Genomic DNA, 6,317 nt, shown 5'->3' with positions numbered 1-6,317 from the left:
TAAATATGACAAGGCAGAACAATAGTTCCACTCCAAATAGCCCTCAGTGGTGCTGTGATAAAATCCCATGTCTGTCTGCCTGTCTGCTCTGAGAATACTTCAAGAAGGAAGTATGAACAGAAAATGAGACAGACCACATTATTTTTTTCATGACCGATAAATAATAAGGTTGTGATGTTGAAACGGTGGATGGACTGTGTGGCTGTGTGTGCGTGTGGGCACGTGGACATGCATGTGTGCGTGTGAGTGTGCGTGCTTGCATGCAGGTAAGCTGACAGGGAGGGACGAACAGGTCCCAGGCCCAGGGAGAGAGGGGGCCCATAATTGGGTCCTCAGTACATTGCATGTGTTGGATGGAGGGCACTTTCTGATGACTTTGTTCTGGGCCCAGACAAAGCAGTCAGCTGCCCTGTGTGCATGTGCGTGTGTGTATGTGTGTCAGTGCTTGTGTGTGGCCATGAATTTGCGTGTGCGTACCTGAAACACAGTGTGTTACATGCTAAGCTATATGGCCTGAAAGCTAATGTTAGACACACTGTTGGGATTCACACTGATGCAAACTGTGGACATCACAGCAGTTCACTTCCTGTGCATGCTATTTTCAGACTGCAATGTGAGAACACTTACTCACGTGAACCCCTGACAATTGGTGCCTTAATTGGCAACCTCCAGGGCTGGTGTGAGAATGCCGGTATGCGTTAACTGTAAGTGTATTTGAAAGCACTTCGGGTGACGTTTTTTTTGGTTGTGATATCGTGCTGTATAAATACATTTTGATTGATTTAAGTGTCCAGTGGGATGATGGTTCTGAGTGTGCAGATGAGTGTCTCGTTAGAGAGCCTGGAGGCGTATTGATTTGGGGGTAGGGTCTGAAAGGAGACTCTGACTGTGCTCTCCAGAGATCAACTCGGTCTGATTTATGATGTGTTCATACTCTGTTGGGAAACAAGAGCACAGTTTCCACAGATACTAAATAACGAGTTAGACAATGCTTCGTCTCTGTGGCATGCCGACTTCGTGCCGTTCCGCTCCATTTGAGTTACCACGCTGTCTTCTTCATGGGTTTTCAAGCCCACAGCTGTGTGGATTTCTGCGAGGCAATATTAGTGCTTTTACATTGTGTTCAAACTGTGTTCAAAGTGTGACAAAACATTGTTTATTGATTTGTCCTTGCTCTATCACCCACAAAAACAATTTGCTCAACATTTTTCACAATGTGTCACTTATTGTGAGTGACACGTTTACATAGATAAATTTGTCTTAACTTGAAAAAAAAAAGGTGGACCTTAATCACATTCAGTTATTGAGTCTCTGCATGAGTATTGTTTTTCTTCCGATTTCGGCACTCAAACACTGAAGTGAGAAGTTGTAATTTATTTATGTGCGTATATTTCTGGTGTGTGAGGAACACCTCTGACCTCTCCACCTCTGCTGTTGTTGAGGCTTGTTGGCCTGTGATTAAATATCTCTCTCTCTTTCTTTCTTTCTCTCTCTCTCTCTCTCTCTCTCTCTCTCTCTCTCTCTCTCTCTCTCTCTCTCTCTCTAGCTAACATTTGCTTGTATGACCAAAGTACAGCAAGTTTTGCAGCTAAAAAATGTCTGTCTCTGGAAATTCAAAATGGCGGACATGGAGAAGATCTCCCTTTTCATGTAAGTCTATGAAAAGTGCAATTTTCCTGGTCATAATGAATGCTTAAAATGTGATGGTGGTGGTAAGTATTTGTGAAAAACGTAACATTTGTGAAGGGACAGTTGGCAGCATGAATTCTGGAGATACTAGGAAAAATATTACTCCCACTACAATGAACTTGTTATTTTTCCCTCTCTTTGTTTCCCCTCTCTTCACCAGCGAAACACGTTTTAGAAAACGGAGAGGGAAAATAAACCTTTTGTATTTTATACTAGCAGCAGGGGAGAAGAACCATCCGCAGAGGCTTTGTATATAGACTCTTATGGGTAATTAAGCTCCGAATAACCGACTGGTTGCATTAATGTACTTACCTCCCCTATAGAGTAGGCTGTGTGTTCTTATCTTCAGATACCCATATGACAGCAAAGTGTGTGTGTGTGTGTGTGTGTGTGTGTGTGTGTGTGTGTGTGTGTGTGTGTGTGTGTGTGTGTGTGTGTGTGTGTGTGTGTGTGTGTGTGTGTGTGTGTGTGTGTGTGTGTGCGCGCACGTGCATGCCTGCCTGCCTGCATGTGGGTGTGCGTATGTATGTACACGTAGGCTACGTGTGTGCAAACACTGGATGCATAAGAACAGTGAGCCAGTGCATTATAGCATCTGAAGAATGCAGCTCTAGCTTTGTGTGTCTGATCCACTGGCTGGCCAGAAGCTCCTTAATGATGCCCTGAAAGCCACAGCAGGACGTGAAGTGAGTCAGACTGGCCATGTTGGAGCGCTGCTGGAGAGGAGAGGAATAGAACATAAATGAAAGGTGCTTTAATGCAGGGTAGGGGCTGTATTCTGTTCTGTAAAAGAAAAAAAAGAAAAATGAAAGGAATGCTTCATAATGTTTCCTCATAATGGGAGTTCACTAGTACGCCCCTGAGTGCTTGGTGTACGGTAAGCATGTTTGGCATGTGGCAGCTGGCCTCAGTCCTGGGATCGAGCAGGATGAGATCCGTGTGCTATGTGAATGGAAGGACTGTAGCTGGGTACTCTACGCACGACAGGTGAAAGGAGCTAGCCCTCTGAGGTCTAAGTCTTTTCAGAGGCTTTTAGGCTGCTCATTTCATATATATATATTTGGAACCTGGAAGGTCTGAGGTTTCTAATGGTGTGACTTATATGTTTCAATGACAAAAACTCACAGAGTTACAGATTTGTTTTTGGAGACATATTGCCCTCTGAAGGGCACTCGGACCTCAGAGGGCTAGCCTAGAAATCTAGACGCCCCTAGTGGCCGCAAATTTGCTAGGCTAGAAAGGAGCAGGAGATACTACTGTAAATCTCTGTCAGGGTGGGAGCAATGACAGCTGTCAATCACTCCGCATGCTTTCTCCCAAACTACATTTCCAAGCAAAATGAATTACAGTTCTTTAAAACTAAACGTGTTACGAATAAAAAGCCTTTAATCCGTCAGGTAATCAGACTTAATTTCAGGATTTGTTTTTCTTATTACAGGTGTAAAAGCATTGTGAACATTGATACTAAATACACCAATCTAAAAGCCTCCTGATCACCATGAAAGAAGAACATGTGCAGGATCTCTCTCTCTGCATCTCATGTGTTCATATAGGCCTAAATAATAATCTAACTTCATCTTGATCACTGATGACTTTGTAGCCCCGTAAAGCACGCTGTATCTAGCACACTGTAGTCATTGAAAAGTTAACTACCAAGGCCTATAAATATGACATAGCATAGGGCCTTTAGTAGTAATGCACTATGACTTGGTCATTGCCAGTCTGGCAACAGCACATTTTTATAACTAAAAATGTATATGCTACCCCAAGGTGTGATAGATTTTCAGTAAAACAATCAATTATCCGCAGCATGGGGCATGCATCATAGATATGAGGATATTAATTTCTGTTAGGCTATCGTGCTGCAGTGGTTCATCTTTTTGCCTCATCCAAACGGTTGACTTGTTTAAATGCATGCTCCCTTGATCATCTCGTTCAGATAACACATCATTAGTTGGCCAACGCTCTCCATTAGTCTAGACTCAGAGTTCCAATTCAGAGTGGCCTAATCCTATAGGCCTAGGCCTAGGCTACGCTTAGATTGCATGCTATAATTTGGTTAATCAAATTGCATGTGAAGATGCACAATAAAACTCAAGCCTCAACGTTTTGGGGGAGTGCAATTATTTCATAGGTTCTAGAAAGTTTGGTCACGATGACAAAAGCAAAAACTTAGAATTGTTTTCAGGCCTACATCAGGGCTCTCAAGTCTCACTCTTTGAGAGTGTGACACACTCATCTGAGCGAATTCACACTCTCACACTCCACACATGGTATTTCACACTCTGAAGTTTTGATAACTTATCCAATCCGCGTACATTAATTCAACCAACCTATCCACAGACGTGTCAGAAATAGGTAACAGCGCTTCTGTGTTCAGACTAGCTACCACGCTATTCAGCCAATCAGAAAATAGATTGTTCGGTTGTCGGGCAGATCAGAGCAGTGGATCAGAGTTTCATCCAATAGCGCGCGCAGCAGAGTTCAGAGAGAACTGTAAAAGTTACGAATTGCAAGTAGACGAACTGGAGACGCAGGAGCCAGGACCATCAGGTGATAACTTCATACAGGTGAAAATATGAGACTTGTTTTAGTTAGGCTACTGTTTTTACTCCTTATACCAATATTTCCAGCCCATGTAGCCTTGACAGGGACGTAAGAGAGCAACAACGCTAGCTAGGCTATAACCCCAGCTGATTGTTTGATGATCATCCATACCAAACATGATTGAACGTGGAGACAAGAGGAGTGGGAGGTGGTCAAATATTAGACAGACTGGAGAGAATGGAGGAATGCAGAGGTAGTGGTAGAAGAGAGGGCAAGTAGGCTAAAGAAGTCAGGGGCAACCAATAGTGCTGGAGATATCATGGTATTGAATGAAAAAGGGTATTATTTGGGTCTGATGTCTAAAAAAAGTGATAGGGTTTTATTTTAATTTGGGCTGATAATGTCAATGCACAATAAAGAACATATGCCTACAGGTAGCCTTTTAGGCTATTCCCCCACAATGAACATTGTCTAAAATCATCCCTCTCAATGAAAATGGTCAAAAATCACCTCCATATAAAATATACATCCCTTCTTCACATTGTGTTAAAATTGCACTTTCAACAACTACATTTTCAAATTTTTCTCAGGGGAGAAACCTCCAAACCACCAATAGGCCTAATTAGAATCGATCTCTGACCATCCCCAGCTGCTTATAGGCTATTTTACAACTCGAGCACTGGTTAGGATTAAGCATATTGAATACATAGTGTATTTGGTCTAATCAAACTTTTTAACTAGCTGGGTTGAAGGGAAACCTAGTGTCGATACATTTATTTATTTATTTATCTAAATCTCACTCCAAACAATCTTCAAAACTTGAGAGCCCTGCCTACATAGCCTAACCATTTGCATGGATGGAAGCATTTGTAGTTTGCTTAAAACAGCGATACATTGTTTTGATTTGCACGGATAACAACAGGAAGAGAAAGATAATAACATTTGAGAATTTTGATTCTGTTGTGTGAAAGGTGCTTACTACTCTACTGCCCTCTGGCAAGTGAAGTGCGTCGTTACTCTGATCTAAAATGGTGTCAGACTGGCATCTAGTGGTTGAATGCTGAATAGGAAAGAAATACATGAAGAAGCAGTACTATTGATGGTAATCAAATCGAAAATAGATCAAAAGAAATGATCAAACCTTTGATTTTTAGTTGTGTGTGTTATATAACGGATTATGGAATAAAAGTCCAAATTATTTCATGTGAAGAGTTTGCTTCTTTCAGGAATGTAGTAGCAGCGGCAAACTCCTGATTGGTACATTCACAGACCTGTATTAACAGGTCATGTTAATACATGTCAATGTTAATGTTAATGTTAATGTTAATGTTAATGTTAATGTTAATACATGTTAATACAGGTCTGTGGGTACATTCCGGAGAAGCAGCATTTGATAGGCTGGTCCATGTCCAGCTGCCTAAAACGTCCGACTAGAAACAAACAAGTCCACTGCACGCATCTCAAGTAGGAGGCGGCAGGTATATGTAGAATTTCAGTTTGCCCACCCCATTCATTCACTTGGGATAAATGTGTCAGTGTTTATTGAATCGTGCCGTTCTGTAATATCGCTTGTAGGGCTGTATAATCAACGTAATATATTCTGCTAACGTGCACGGCTGTGTATGTTTTGGTGGATGCTCAAGTGCAAGCTCGTCAGCTAATGTTAGCCTGTTACAATTGGATTGGACTGTCTGTCTCATGATATTGTGAAGGTAAGTTATTTTGCTCCATATGTTTTGTGATAACAGTTGAGCTGTAGGCTTTAACTGAAATGTTCTGTTAGGGTGCAAACAGTCAGCGCTGTTGAAAAATAGGCTACAATGGAAGTGAATCGATTTCACAGATGGTTGGTCAGTAAAATCGCTGAAACGACCTGGGATGTCAGTTAAATGACATCCTGTGACATTAGTCGCATGACCATCTGAAAGGTTGTCAGATTGAGTTGATATGTTGTTTTTAAATAGCAAAACTCCGGAGACTCATTGCAGATGTCAGATTTTCCAATGTCATTGTTTTTAAAATATGTGCTGATTTTCAAATCGCTGGTATTGAAATGATATAGCCTAGGCCTACTGTTTGTG

General features: G+C 41.7%; 1 protein-coding gene across 1 annotated transcript in view; it reads left to right on the top strand.

The window, feature by feature from the left end:
- Positions 1-5,703: 5,703 nt before the first annotated feature.
- Positions 5,704-6,317, top strand: part of drosha (drosha ribonuclease III) — a 167,964-nt gene continuing 167,350 nt past the window's right edge. Inside the window, exon 1 of the mRNA XM_063206870.1 lies at positions 5,704-5,948. The gene's annotated coding sequence lies outside the window, so the exon portion shown is untranslated. The remainder of the gene's footprint in view (positions 5,949-6,317) is intronic.

This window comes from Engraulis encrasicolus, chromosome 9 (assembly GCF_034702125.1).
Source record: "Engraulis encrasicolus isolate BLACKSEA-1 chromosome 9, IST_EnEncr_1.0, whole genome shotgun sequence".
Classification (NCBI taxonomy): domain Eukaryota; kingdom Metazoa; phylum Chordata; class Actinopteri; order Clupeiformes; family Engraulidae; genus Engraulis; species Engraulis encrasicolus.
Note: the sequence above shows the minus strand (reverse complement) of the source record. Positions and strands in the feature narration are given on the sequence as shown.